Here is a 15,904-nt window from a genome sequence, read left to right on the forward strand (position 1 = left end):
AGAGCGCACACACGGGCTCTGCAGCCACCCGGTCCCAAAGTTGCTGACGAGACTCCGTCAGCTGCTTCACCGTGGCCTCGTAGTCTGTCCTGTCTTCAGTCCATGGACACTCCAGGAGCCGATGTCGGGGATCTCCACAGCTTTTACACCAGGAATCAACCTCGTCTTGGCTCAACTCTTCATCCCAGGGACAACTGTTATGCTCATGCCCGTAGTTTCCGCAGAGCAAACACCAGGACTCTTTCTTCGCTTGGCCCTTCTGACGTCTTCGGTCCGCTTCTTGGACCACCTTCTTTGGGGATGTCTCTCGCCAAGTGCATTCGTCGGCAAAGTGTCCCGTTTGCCGACATTTCTTGCAGGGCGTCACGGCGGCTTTATTGCGCCCCTTCTCCCGGCGCTCTTCCTTTCCACGCTGGGCCGACCGCTGCACCATCTTCAGGAGGTCTGCCCCAGACACCGTCACCCAGTCGCTCTGGTCTGCACACATCCGGGGGTGGGTCTGTTCCGAAGCCGTCCGCACGGAGGTCTTCTTGGGGACGTTCCACATCGTGTCCGCGGTCCTTGATCCTGCCGACTACGCCAAAATGTAAGAGGGTGACGGTGAGGGTGCGTGTAGTGCCTGCTGCCATGCAGGTGTAGGTTCACCACTTACCAGGCGCCGCACTCTCTCACCTTCAGGTACCGGAACCTTCAACGGACCTGGAATTCTTCAGTCGGACCCGGACACGATGACCTAGGAGGAAGGAGATTGCTGAGTGCCGTCCTTCTGACTGTGGACCGAAACGCCCTCCGGAACCGAGAAAAATAACGCTTTCGGGCTTGGTGAGGGTCATCCCAGGCGTACGCCTCAGAGCCCGAATTTCACCTATTGGCACTCTCGCACCAGGTGGAAATTCTACCTTGCACCGGCGTGCAAGGCTCACCGTTCGCCCTGAAGGAAGGGAGACAGATAGGGACAAACACAGAAGGAACACACAGACAGATGTTACTCACCGTCCTACGTCTTGTACTCCGACCTTCTCCACTTACAGGTCCCTGTAAGGAGGCAAAGAGAGAAACAGCCGTGCAGGGCCTAACTCTAACCTAGTGTGCATCCGCTACACTAGCTACATAAACAAAGACCTCAAACTGGCTCAAGTGTGGGTGGTGCAACACAAACTATGCACAAACTCTAAAACAACACTTTGCCCTGCACGGTAACAACACACATATCAGAGTACAACATCAAATGGTGCTGTTCCTTTAAATCCCTACCTACCGCTGGAAGGGGGTGGGCGCCGCACAGCCTGCCCACCTCCTGTACACTTCCTTCTATGGGGCTCAGGTCAAGCGGACCTGCCTACCTAAACACCTAAGGGTGGCCTGGGCCTAGTGCCCAGTGCCACCTTTATTCACCTTGGGGGGGCACTTATTCACTGGGCCTAGCGCCCCCTGACTGCACACAGGCCGGAGGCCTGACTTCACCCACGGGCCTAGCGCCTGCCTAACTTGTCGCCCGTTGGGTGACCTGGGCCTAGTGTCCAGGGTCACCTTTTATGTACCTACTCTGCCAAAATGCACTAGGGCCTAATGCCCTCTAATGCCCCCACAGGCCTAGTGCCCGATGTGCCCTTCGGGCCTAATGCGCTCCGTTGAGGAGGCTTGGGCCTAATGCCCAAACCACCAAATCAAATGGTGGCCCCAACCTCCTATCCGCGCCCCAGGCCTAGTGCCTGAATTGTGCCCCCGGGCCTAATGCCCGTCCCTGATGGTCTAGGGAGGAAAGGAGAGGGGGGTGGAAGTAGCCTCACTGAGGCCTCACCTGATCCGGGGGTCTCCGGTTCTGCCGCTGACCCGTCCTGGCCAGCGGCATCGCCTCCGCTCCTCCGCGTCCAGCCGCCGCTGGACATCTTCTTGCAGGAGCCCGACATCTTCTGGCCTCTTCAGCGGCCACCGGAGCTCTTCTTCAAACGGCCGTCGTCTTCTCCTCCGCGCCGGACTCTCTTCTGCGCTCCTGCGCGCCGACTTCCTTCTCCGGGTCCCGGCCGCTTCTTCCACGCTCTTCCGTACGCTTCTTCTTTTGTTTGGCTCCCGCCCAGCGCCTGACGTCAGACGCCGGGGGCGGGGCCTATGACGCGGCGAGCGCCGAATGGCTCGCCGCGCCCGTCTCTGATTGGCCGCCGCACTGGGAGCCGCGATTGGCTCCCGGAGGGCGCCAACATTTGAACGCCTCTGCAGCCTCCGGTCCTGTGCAGGGAAAAGTGTAATCCCTGCACCGGACACCCGCCGCTCCTGCACACTGACAGGCGCTAGGGACAGACAAGCTGTCCCAGCGCTGTCAGAGACGCCCTCCCGCAGGGGACACAGATCCCCTGCGTGCTGTAGCTGGGATGTGTCCTGGGGAACAGGACACATCTCCACAACTATGTTATGTGTTGTGTAAGCTGTATGTATGTATGTATGTATGTATGTATGTATCTATCCTGTGTGTGTGTAATATGCTGTGTGTATGTATCTATCCTATGTGTGTGTATATGGTGTGTGTGTGTGTGTGTGTGTGTGTGTGTGTGTGTGTGTGTGTGTGTGTGTGTGTGTATACTATGTGTGTATATGTATGCTGTGTGTTTATATGCTGTATGTATGCTATGTGGGTGTATATGCTGTGTGTATGTATAATATGTGTGTGTATGCTGTGTGTATGTATCCTGTGTTTATATGCTGTGTGTATGTATCCTATGTGTGTATATGCCATATGTATGCATGCTATGTATATGTATATGCTGTATGTATGTATACTATGTGTGTGTGTATATGTATGCTGTGTGTGTATATGCTGATTGTGTATATTCTGTGTATATGGTGTGTGTGTGTAAATACTATGTGTGTGTATATGCTGTATGTATGCATGACGTGTGTACAGGGCCGGCTCCAGGCCTACTAGCACCCTGAGCGAAAACATGTAAAAGCGTATAGTGCCAGATACACAATGTGCAGTGCCAGATAGACATGATATGCCCCCCAGCAGTGCCAGCTACACACTATATGCCCCCCAGCAGTGCCAGCTACACGATAGTGTTCACTTTTTAGGGCAGGGAGGGCACATTTTTAAGTTAGGAGGGCAAAATGATGTACATACTGTAATGCTTGTTGCTCATCTACCTACATGGTAAAGCATGGACAGTGCGCGCCGAAGGCGCGCAGCAAAAATTTAGGGGCGTTGCTTCGTGGGGAAGGTGCGTGGCCACATAATAGTGGCAATTCGCATTACACCACACAGTAGTGCAGTTAATACACACTGCACCAGGTAGAACCTCCTAGACACTTTGCGCCAGGCAGAGCACGTTAGACACTTTGCGCCAGGCAGAGCACGTTAGACACTTTGCGCCAGGCAGAGCACGTTAGACACTTTGCGCCAGGCAGAGCACGTTAGACACTTTGCGCCAGGCAGAGCACGTTGGACACATTGCCTAGCCACACACTACATGATATGCTCCCCAGCCGTGCCAGCTACAGATGACATGCCCCCCAGCAGTGCCAGCAACACATGACATGCCCCCCAGCAATGCCAGATACATAAATGGCCACACAGTGCCAGATATGTAGATACAGAAAAGCCCCCACAGTGCTAGATAAATGCCCCCACAGTGCCAGATATGACCCCACAGTGCTACATAAATGCCCCCACAGTGCCAGATAAATGCCCCCACAGTGCCAGATAAATGTCCCCACAGTGCCAGGTAAATTCCCCCCACAGTGCCAGATAAATGCCCCCACAGTGCCAGATAAATTCCCCCCACAGTGCCAGGTAAATGCCCCCACAGTGCCAGATACAGAAAAGCCCCCACAGTGCTAGATAAATGCCCCCACAGTGCCAGATAAATGACCCCACAGTGCCAGATATGACCCCACAGTGCTACATAAATGCCCCCACAGTGCCAGATATGACCCCACAGTGCTACATAAATGACCCCAGTGCCAGATAAATGCCCCCACAGTGCCAGATAAATGCCCACAGTGCCAGATAAAATGCCCCCACAGTGCCAGATAAATGCCCCACAGTGCCAGATACACCTGCCCCACAGTGCCAGATATGCCCCCAGTGCCAGATACACATGCCCCACAGTGTCAGATATGCCCCCAGTGCCAGATACACATGCCCCACGTGCCAGATATGCCCCCAGTGCCAGATACACATGCCCCCCAGTGCCAGATATGCCCCCCAGTGCCAGATATGCCCCCAGTGCCAGATACACATGCCCCACAGTGCCAGATATGCCCCCCAGTGCCAGATATGCCCCCCAGTGCCAGATATGCCCCCCAGTGCCAGATACACATGCCCCACAGTGCCAGATATGCCCCCCAGTGCCAGATATGCCCCCAGTGCCAGATACACATGCCCCACAGTGCCAGATATGCCCCCAGTGCCAGATACACATGCCCCACAGTGCCAGATATGCCCCCAGTGCCAGATACACATGTCCCCACAGTGCCAGATATGCCCCCAGTGCCAGATACACATGCCCCACAGTGCCAGATATGCCCCAGTGCCAGATACACATGCCCCACAGTGTCAGATATGCCCCCAGTGCCAGATACACCTGCCCCACAGTGCAAGATATGGCTCCAGTCCCAGAAACACATGTCCCCACACAGTATCCCCCCCCCCCCCAAAAAAAAAAAGTGCTGCTCACCGCGGTGCTGCTTCCGATGGTCCTCTTGGGCTCTTGGGCGGGGAGGAGGCGGCGGCGGCGGCGGCGGCTGCTGCTTCTGCTGTGAGGACGGGGAGGAGAGCGCAGCACTGCGCTCTCCTTCCCCTCAGTCTCCGGCGGGTGGGCGGCTGGGCGCACTAAACGGACCAAACTCAGTGGGCGCTATGCGCACTGAGTAGTTTTGCATAGTCCCGCCCCCAGAACAGAGTCAGCCACTGACTGCTGGCTGGGAGTTGGACACGGAGGCGGGCCGGGGACGGAGCTGGAGCTGCACACTGACACAGGACTAGGCTCCAGGCTCCAATATGGCGGTGCCAGCGTGCGGCGCCCATTAAGGGTGGCGCCCTGCGCGGCCGCTCTATTGGAACATGCCTGGAGCCGGCCCTGCGTGTGTATGTATATTCTCTGGGAAAATGCATGCACGAATGGTGTGTGTGTGTGTGTGTGCTCTATGTGTGTGTGCAGTATGTATCATTGATCTGTGTATTTATGTATATATGTTTTTGTAAGTATACTATGTGTGTATGTATGTATGTATGCTGTGTGTATGTATGTACTGTATATGTACAGAAGGGTGTGTGTGTGTGTGTGTGTGTGTGTGTGTGTGTGTGTGTGTGTGTGTGTGTGTGTGTGTGTGTGTACGGAAACCTCCCCATGAAAATCATGCGTTCGCCCCTGACATACTATACCTGTGTGTCGTCTTGTTCTTTGTCTGAGTGCCGCTTGTATACATTGGACCCACAAAGGTACCTAGGAAGGCACCAGCTAGTTTGTTTAATATTGGGGGTGCTGCTTGAACCGTTTATATATATATATATATATATATATATATATATATATATATAGCCTATATAATAGCCCAGATCTGTGACTTTGTGCCTGTGTGTCTAACGCTGGGCGTGGCTAGGAGCTCTCATTGGGTTAGCAGCAGGTCTATCACACCCAGTCCACAGCTGATTGGGCGAGAAACACCCTCCCACACAGGTTACATCCATTGGGAAGCTGTGCCCTTTGGCTGCTGTGTTTTCACAGAGCAGGATTAGCAATGGGACTGATGGAGCTGCAGCTCCAGCCCCACACCCCAAAATAGGCCCACTGCATCTGCAGCAACATACCCTCCAACACTTTACACATAAACATTGATATAAATTCGAAAAGGGGGCGTGGCCACAGGTACACCCGCGTGGGGATGTGTCTATATAGAATAAACCAGGCGGCACTCCTTCGGACTTTAAAACAAGTGTAGCTTTAATCCATAATCCCAAAGTTTCTAGCCATAAAGCCTTGAAACGTTGGCATTATAGATTAAAGCTACACTTGTTTTACAGACCGTAGGAGTGTAGCCTGGTTTATTCTATATAGACACATCCCAAGTATGCAAAACAGAGGAGGGCACACCGGCATTACACAGGAATCTGAACCAAGAGTGCCATTCCACATGCAAGTATATATATATATATAAATCAAGCACTGCACTCCTCCTTGGTAAAAAGAAGTGCTCCTGGTGCCCAGAATAGCAAGGGATTGGAGGGAATGGGGGGGGGGTAATTCTAGAAATACAGATGTTTAGTTATGTCATATAACGCAATGTAAATGGAAGGCACTAAAATGCTCTCCGTATTGTCTGGAGGTCACAATAATGCTCCCCGTATTGCCTAGTGTGTAGCGGTCACTGATATGCTCTTAGTATTATGTAGGAGTCACTAATATGCTCTTAGCATTGTGTAGGAGTCACTAATATGCTCTTAGTATTATGTAGGAGTCACTAATATGCTCTTAGTTGTTTTGTAGCGGTCACTAATATGTTCTTAGTATTGTGTAGCGGTCACTAAGCTGCTCATACTTATTGTCTGGTGGTGACAGAAATGCTCTCCGTACCCATGGGCTACTGCTTCACAGGTTAGCGGGAAATCGGCTGTAACTAATTTTCATAGGAATGTCATGGACATGTCGTTCATTTTGCTAAGTCAAAGAGTCGGCATGGGGGGGGACACCAAATTTTTCTTGCCTCCAGGCGACTTGGATGAACTTACGCCATTGGGTATATGGTTTGATTTATTTAATGTTATAATATTGCTGATGCATATTATTGAGGTGTTTTGATGTACTGTGCTTATGATATTGAATGTGTTATGGTTCATTATTGGTGCAAATGCTAATGTGTTAAATAGCACATTGTCATGTAGTGCGTATGTTTAGGAAAACCGTGATACAGTCTGCGCATGCTATTTAGCCATTGTTATTTGCGATAGTGAATACCAGACTTGTATATTGCCTTTGTAGTGTGTTGCTTAACTTCTGCCGACCCTGTGATAAAAACTCATTCCTTCTGAAACGAGACCTGACTCAGCGTGTCTTCAAGTGTTCCCACAATTCTCACCTCTCTGCACTGGAGTGAAGTGACCGAAGCGGATCTCAAGGTAAACACCCCTAACACATATAGGGCGGGATTTACTATAAGCCATCGCCGCCTTTCGCCGCCTACCGCAGCGATACTAATCGCATATGTACTAACATATGCGATTAGTATCGCAATGCGGTATAAGAGGCCCCCCGCGATGATGTCTGCCGGGGTCTGCGGGGGTCGGCGGAGGTCAGCGGGGGTCTCTGTCACCTCCCAGACTCGGGAGGTGACCTGTGCAGGGAGTCCCCGGGCTCCTACTCCTCCCCCCTGCAGCCGGAAGGAGACAAGGCTGTGATGCGGGGGAGAAGGAGGAGTGGGGCCGCACCAGCAGCAGCTCAGGTATGCCGGGGGGAAGGGGGGGTCGTCGTGAGCGGCGCGGAGCGGCGGCGGGATGCGGCGTGGGGCGGCGGTAAGAATCCCATAGGCTTCTATAGGGTATCGCCAAAAAGATGGCGATACCCTATGAGGCGAAAACGCGGCGGTCGGGAGTTAGTACATATGAAAATGCGGTAAAACCTTTCCCTTTAGTAAGTCCCGCCCTAAGTATCGCCGTGTGGGGGTACTTCAGATGCTTACCTGAATCAACTGCTCTGACGGCGCAACATTGGGTCCGCCGTCAAGTTGGCGTAGGGTGTAACCAGCTTTAGACAAGAGGTGTATACCCCTTCTTGAATACGAGGAAGCAGTGAAAAGCCCTGTTATCTGCAGTGCTTCGGGTGAGAGGGTATTTCACTGCTGCAAGAATAGACCTTAATTACTTACTCTTACTATAAACACTTCCAATGCCTGTCGGTTACAGGAAAGATCTCATCTCTGTCATGTTTCCTCTTTTTTTCCCATTCAAAGTTGTGACACGCCGCCGGCCAATGAGAGGGGACTGTGGGTGTGTTAGGACACTTGTCCACTGACTGCAGCAATGAAGTTTATCACTTCATGTTCGTCCTCAGTGCAGGGCAACAGGTAAGCAATCTTACTTCCACTACCCTGTAAAGTCTGACTTTCTTCTGCATTATTTTTTTATTAATTATTATTATTATTATTATTATTATTATTAGTATTATTATTATTACTACAGTGAACTAATTTCTTAATTATATTTAATCTGAGAAACACCTTGAGTATGAGGTTACTGTGCTACGGTATGTGTACCCTGGATGGACAGACTATGGTATATGATCTGCAATATTTATTCCTATTGGGTTACTAATGTATGTCCTATTGTTTAACATGCAAAATGCACGTCTTAGAAATCTATGTAGTTTTCCCCATAGATAATAGCGCTATGAGAAACAACAACTTTGTGTAAAAACTTAGGGGGTCATTCCGACCCGATCGCTCGCTGCAGTTTCTCGGAAAGGCAGAGGCGGTCGCTGGGCGGGAGGGGGCTGTACGGCGGCGTTAAACCAACGTTTAGGGGGCACAGTCCGGTGGCTGGACCATTGGGGGGACGGGCCACGGCGGCTGCACGACGTCACACGCAGCCGCTGCGGGCCAGGGAACGATTTAGAGCAGCTAAGATCAACTCAGAATGACCCCCTTAGTGCATAGTTTCTTGCAACCTTTTAAATAGAGATACAGTAATGAACATTTTCTGATTATGTACATTTACCGTACATGACTTACCCGCAAGAAGCCTGCTGGTTTTCCACTGGAGGAGATGTGTTTTGGGTTAGACCGCGGCATAGGCGTTTCTAGAGAGGAGAGGGCCCGTGTGCAGACTCCATGTGTGGGCGCCCTCCTCTCCCGTAGCCGTAACCGCCGCTGCCAGCGCCATCAGCATCGAGACTCTGGCACAGTGCCAGAGTCTACAGCGCATGCGCAGGACTCAGAAAAAATGCCCGCTGCGCCATTTTTCTGGAGTCCTGCACATGCGCTGTAGACTCTGACACTATGCCAGTGTCTCTAGTGGTCAGTGCGCTAGCAGTGGCGGTGACGGCTACGGGAGAGGAGGGGGCCCACCACAGTCGCCGATGGACGCCGGAAAGGTGAGTATAGAAGAAATGGGTGCAGCGTCTGTGGTGTGGGCCCCCTCTGGACTCAGGGGCCCGTGTGAACCGCACACACTGCACCCATTATAGATACGTCATTGGACCACAGCTATTATCAATTTTGCTTGTTTAAGAGCAGATTCTAAAGCAGAATTTTATTTTGAATAATTTTTACGTTAATAATTTGGTTTTAGATTTTTAAAACATCTACATGTGTGGGAGGAATTCAAATATTTGCGCCGGCATTTCTGCCCCCTATGAGTTAATCTATACCAATTTACTTTTATTAATCCCCACCCCCCTCCTCAAACAATATATGTCAGCCTCAATACCTCAGTATTTGTGTAACATTTCTGTTGAGTCAGGCCGGGTACACATTGGGCAATATATTGGATGATATATCATTCTGACGCGAATAGGAACGCTATATCGTCAAAATCCCAGTGTGTACGCTCAATCGCGCATGCACCTGCGTCATCAGAGGGGACGTCCCATCTGATGTGCTACATGCCAGAAGGAACGACCCACTGACGACCACATGCAGGTGAATGCGGGATGTACCCCTATATCGCGCAGTGGTACACCGGATCACGCAGTGTGTACGGCGGGCAATATATATGTCGGTACAACAATTCTTGTTAACGTGTTTCCCTATTTCCCATCTCCGTTAATTAAAAAATAATAATTTCAGTGTTACGACTTTACTATATTTAAAAGCTGTACTTTGAGTGAGACTGATGTCCTCACAGGGGATGCGTTTCACATCCTGGCTGTCGGGAATCCCAACACCACTCAGGAGCACCGGATCACCGACAACCGGGAGGTGGGTATCGGGGTATCCCGGCCGCCGGCGTATAGTATGTATTCCCCTCACAGCTGTCACCACATATTACATATTCCTTTATTTATATTTGTGTGCATTGCGTTCAGGGCCGGTGCAAGGTATCTCTGCACCCTAGGCAAAGTTTCAGCCTAGCGCCCCCTAATCTGCAACACCCCACACCTCCCGGAGGTATCATTCTACATAGACAGAGAAAAGGGATGACACTCAAGGACTTTTAAAATGAAAAGATATATTGTAATATGTATAAATGTTAGGTGGCATATTAGGAATCGATAGGACGCTGAGGCCAGTTTCTCCAATGTGCTGTGCAAACCCGCACCCCACCCTCTGTGGTCCCGCAGAAACCCCATGGGCTACTTACCATATGTTGTTTTCCCTCATTATTGGCAGGGTTCTTCCTACAGTCAGCCGCAGCATTACAGCGACGTTGCTGGGTGCAGACATGTAGTCAGGTGCTGCTTGCTGCTGGAGAGCCGGGATCCAGGGCCTTGGTGGAGGTGAATCAGGGCTATGAGGAGCGACCGTGGGGGCGCCCCTCAGGAGCAATAGTTATATCTGCCTCCTATGTGCCTTCACATGACTTGATGATACACGTGTCAGCATGGAGGAAGAGCTGAGGCACTATGCAGTGCAGCCTGATAGTGGCAGCTTTACCTGATTAGACCTGCAGCCGCTGCCGGTGCAGTGTAAAAGGGTATGTCTCGTACAGAGACACCCTTCACTTTATTGCTTGATGAATTCAGTGGCGCCCTCCAAGGGCCGGTGCCCCTAGGCAGCCGCCTAAAGCTGCCTAATGGAAGAGCCGGCCCTGATTGCGTTATGTTACTGTCGCTCTGTAGTGTGTGATCGCTGGAGACGTCAGCAGAGTTACGGAATTCTCTGTATCTTCTTTCTGCCAGAATGTCCTCTTATCACCACTAACTCTTCCACTGATAAGTAGCTGTTCTAAGTAAGACTTTCAGATCAGACCTGCCCAGACGCAAGATACAGCGCCTGGCTGCTTTCTAGTTCTTCAGCACAAACCCACCAGAATAACAAGTGACATTTACTGAGCACAAGTATCACTGGGATAATATAGTAGTAAAAGGATCATTCAAAATACAGGCATGTTAGTCAAAGGCGTAAGGAGCCTATTTATCAAATAGCTCCCCTGTCGTACTCAGGTGTGGTTAATTAGGTCGACATGAGTGCCGTCGACATACATTGGGTCAACCACATTTGGTCGACATGATCACTAGGTCGACATGGTCATTATGTCGACATGTACTAGGTCGACATGGAAAAAGGTTGACATGAGTTTGCTCGCCATGCTTCGGGCACGGTGCCTTGCTCTGCTACCGCTGCGCTCTGCACAGGTTACCGTTCCCAATTGTAGTCCACGTGGATCATTAAGTATGAAAAAGGTCAAAAAATGAAGAAGAAGAAAAATTGTGAAAAAATTGTGTCGACATTTTTTCCATGTCGACCTAGTGATAATGTCGACCTAATGACCACGTCGACCTAGTGATCATGTCGACCTAATGCATGTCGACCAAACGTGGTCGACCCAATGTATGTTGACCTAACTCATGTCGACCTAATGACCGACATCCGTCGTACTCCAGTACACTCCAGAGTTTTGGCTATAAACTTGATTAGAATAATACAAAGATTATATTTAGAATTTATAAATATCATCTTTGTATTATTTATATCATCTTTGTATTATTTTGATAATGTTTGTTGTCAAAATTCACCAACCAATCATATATGTGTCTAGGCTTACCACCATACTATCCTTTTAAATCAGGAGGTTTATGAATTACACTTACACAGGTTCTGTGGCTGATTACAACCAGGGGGAATGCAGTCTAGAAGTCAGCCAATCACAGAACCTGTATAATTCATAAATGCCCCGGTTTAAAGGGACAGTATGGTAAGCCTGTATATGTGTGTGTAAATCTAGCTCTGATACTAGACAGTGCCTCCCCAGTCATTGACCTCACCACACCTCACTGGTTTATATGGCCCTACATAACAGAGAGAAATAGTTGTACAGCTGAGCGATGCACAGCAATGCACAGCGATGCACAGCTCTACGGCTATACTAGTGGCAGAAGTATCCGGGGACTCGGTGCACCTTCGGCCAGTCAGGATCCCTGCTCTACCTGTGTGCGTCTGGTCTCAGGCTTCCGGTAACATGTAACATCCATCTCATTTTTTTTACTATACATTAATAAGAAAATATACTTTCAGTTATTTACCTTTTCTTGTATATTGAGGACAGCTGGTGGTACAATATGGGTGGTCTTCAGTTTGCCGGCTGTCAGGATCCCGGCGCACAGTGTACCGGCACCGAAAACCCGACAGCCGGCATACCGACACTTTTTCTCCCTCTTGGGGGTCCACGACCCCCCTGGTGGCAGAATAGATAGCGTGGCGTGCGTAGCGTGCCACCGTGCACACAGCATGGCGAGCGCAACGGCCCGCAAGGGGATCATTTGCGCTATCCCAGCTGTCGGTATGCTGGCGGTCGGGATTCCGGCGCCGGTGTGCTGGGCGCCGGGAGCCCGGCCGCCAGCATACACTACTACACCCGTACAATATATACGCGGTACCAAGCTCTATCGCAGAAGCGCCCCCAGTGGTGGCTACTGCCAGCTGTGCCTGACAATAACCATAGCCAACTGGGGGGCTTGACAAATAGGGAGTAGCCCTATATCAGGCAAATAAAATAAAAAACCCACTACTATATGTTTTATCTTTGAAAATCCACATAACATGAGCTGCAGTGCCTCTTTTTTTATATGTTTTGCATTTGAGAACTGCATGGTAATGATAGCGGTATCAGCACCCGCCTTCTGCGAGTGGCTGCTTACCATCAGGTGGCAGAGTCTAGTGAGGTGCGGTGAGGTCACTGGCTAGGGAGGCACTGGCTAGTATCAGAGACAGATTTACACACACATAAATGATTTGACTATAAAATGATTAGAATAATACGTTATATACATTATAAATATCTTCTTTGTATTATTCTAATCATTTTTATAGTCAAAACACTGGGGTGCACTGAAGCATGACGGGTGAGGCTCTGCTTGCCTTACCTCTCATGACTACCATGTTCCCCTGGGCCCCCACAAGCCTTAATCCTGCCCTGCATCCAGTTTATAACGCCAACTGTGCTATATAACTACAATTCTGGTCTTTACGGTGGTGTTATAAAGAGGGAGCACTACATTGTATAATACCCCTTTCACACCAGCAGCTTTGAACACGGGTTATTGGCACATGAGCGCGCATAACCCGTGTTCCTGTGCGGTGTGAAAGGCACCAGGGGCAATATACCGGGTTGAGTGACCCAGTATTTCAACCCTGCTAGCGAGTAGGGTTGAACGCGTGTCCCAGCACCGCCGACGTCACCAACCCGGCATATTGGCGGGTTGCAGTCTGCGGTGTGAAAGGGGGTATTGAGGCGGGTCGCACACTGGGAGCTCCCTTGTTAGGCTCCCGGGTGCGACCCACCTCAGACGGTATGTAAGTGGTATTAGAAAGCTGCATCTCTAAGCTAGGGAAGTGCCAGAGCCTTATAGACAGCTGTGAGTGATAGATGGTGAAAAGGGAACTTATTGTCCCCGCATAGCTTCCCTGATATCTCAGTAATGCTGCCAGCAAGCAGGGAGCCTTGGCGTCTTTTCATTTATCCCTTGTTTGTATACAAGTTGCCAATACCATGAGGTGGGCATATGTTATACTATTGATGGGTGCTTGATAGGGCCACCAGGAGACTCACATGGATAGCAGAGTAAACATCTATCCATCCATCCCTCCCCCCCCCCACCCCTTGGCTGTAGTGTTTTACGTTTCACTTTTGTTGCGTTCTCAGAGCGGTACAGGCCCAGTTTCCGCATGAATAAAGCACAGTGTAAACACATGTTTCTGAGGGTCCTTATACTGACAAGGTCTGTGAGCACAATGCAGCCTCATGCGTCATCCTGGTAACTGGATGCATGTTCTGTCTGGGATTTGCTGTAACAGGGCGGCTGGGAGAATCGTCCTGTGGCCCCCACTGAAAGCCTTATTACCACTGCAAGAGGCATTGTGGGATAATGGGGCCTGGGGTCTCTGTGTGGCACCATGTGAACTGGGGGCACCACAGTGCGTTGCACACATATGCAAGCCTGGGAGTATTATTACTCAGTATACTTTCTGACGATATCGGCAGTATATCCTATTGACAATTTTATTCGTAGGGGCCCCCTCAAGCTTAATCTGGCCCTGCACTTCACCGCGGCATTGCATTAAACTGCACGCTGAATAATAATGCTTGGTTCCGGCTTGTAGTGACATCCATCATTGCCATAAATAGAACGAGAAGGTTCTGTGTGCAGGAAAATCCTGAAAGCTTTTTATATATATCAGACCCTCCAACATGACCCGCCCCACTAGGTACAAAATGCTCTGCTCCTGGACTTCCCTCTTAATTTATGATTTCCATCACCTGTGCTGAACTAGCTAAATGATAAGAAAGCTGTTTCTTCACAGGTGATGGCAATAATAAATTAAGAGGGAAGTCCAGAAACAGAGCATTTTGTACCTAGTGGGGCGGGTCATGTTGGAGGGTATGATATATATATATATATATATATATATATATATATATATTTCTCTCTCTCTCTCTCTCTCTCTCTCTCTCTCTCTATATATATATATATATATATATATATATACAGGGTGATTCAAAAGTCGCAGTACACCCTCTTGTTACAAAAACTGTGCAGGAAATGGGAAAACTGACTTACTGTAGATTCAAGATGGCACCCATGTTCGGTACATACCCTAAAACAGGGATGGGGAACCTCCGGCCCTCCAGCTGTTGTTGAACTACACATACCAGCATGCCTTGCTACAGTTTTGCTATTTGCCCATGCTAAAACTGTTGCAGGGCATGCTGGGATATGCAGTTCAACAACAGCTGGAAGGTCGAAGGTTCCCAATCCCTGCCCTAAAAGATAGCCCACCTCACCCATACCGTACTGGAGTATTTAGTTTTCCCATTTCCTGCACAGTCTTTGAAACAAAAGGGTGTCCTGCGACTTTTGAATCAGTGTGTGTGTGTGTGTGTGTGTGTGTGTGTGTGTGTGTGTGTGTGTGTGTGTGTGTGTGTGTGTGTGTGTGTGTGTGTATAATATATATATATATATATATATTATATACAAGGGCATAGCTACCATAGGTGCAGGCAGTGCAGCTGCCATGGGGCCCAAAGCTGAGAGGGGCCACCTTCCCTGTCACAGTTACATGTGTTATATACATTTTTCACCATATGTAGGGGTCCTTTCAAGCTTTTTCCTTGGGGTCTGCAATATACCTGGGTATGCCCGTGGACCTGCTCATTGTAGTGTGGTATAAAATGAACTAGAGGGCATTTTAATGTTATATAATATGAACCGGGGCACTGTAAGGAGGCACAATATGAACGGGGAGCACTATATATCATAATGTGAATTGGGGGTACTGTGCGGCATAATGTGTACTGGCAGCTCTGAAATGTGACATAGGGTGAACGTAAACACTACTGGGATTCATAAAAGAAACTAGGGCACTACTATGGGGCATAACATTAAATAAGGCTCTACTATGGTTCAGAAAATGAACTAGGGCACTATTATAGGGCATCACATTAACAACTGCTGCAGAGGAGTGTCTCTCTAGAAGCATTGGGACGGGGGCCCCTTCAAAATGTTGTTATGGGGCCCACAAAGTTCTGGCTATGACCCTGTATATGTATATATATATATATATATATATATATATATATATACAATTCTTGGATGGTGGCACTCAGAACAAATGACACAGCACTGCAGATAGTTGCCAACGTTTCAAAGCAAAATGGCTTTATGCCCTGACGAAAAAGCCGTTTTGCTTTGAAACGTTGGCAACTATCTGCAGTGCTGTGTCATTTGTTCTGAGTGCTGCCGTCCAAGAATTGCATACAGGT

At 49.5% G+C, this 15,904-nt stretch overlaps 1 protein-coding gene across 7 annotated transcripts in view; it reads left to right on the top strand.

The window, feature by feature from the left end:
* ALAS2 (5'-aminolevulinate synthase 2) overlaps window positions 1-15,904 on the top strand; it is a 129,244-nt gene that overhangs the window by 87,987 nt on the left and 25,353 nt on the right. For 4 of the 7 annotated variants that reach the window (XM_063936348.1, XM_063936347.1, XM_063936349.1 and 1 more), the window contains 2 exons: window positions 6,972-7,108; window positions 7,939-8,052. The gene's annotated coding sequence lies outside the window, so the exon portion shown is untranslated. Of the gene's footprint in view, window positions 1-6,971; window positions 7,109-7,938; window positions 8,053-9,880; window positions 9,904-11,956; window positions 12,099-15,904 lie in introns of those variants that run through there. The other 3 variants (XM_063936350.1, XM_063936353.1, XM_063936352.1) reach the window with 3 other exon arrangements.

Source organism: Pseudophryne corroboree, chromosome 8 (assembly GCF_028390025.1).
Source record: "Pseudophryne corroboree isolate aPseCor3 chromosome 8, aPseCor3.hap2, whole genome shotgun sequence".
Classification (NCBI taxonomy): domain Eukaryota; kingdom Metazoa; phylum Chordata; class Amphibia; order Anura; family Myobatrachidae; genus Pseudophryne; species Pseudophryne corroboree.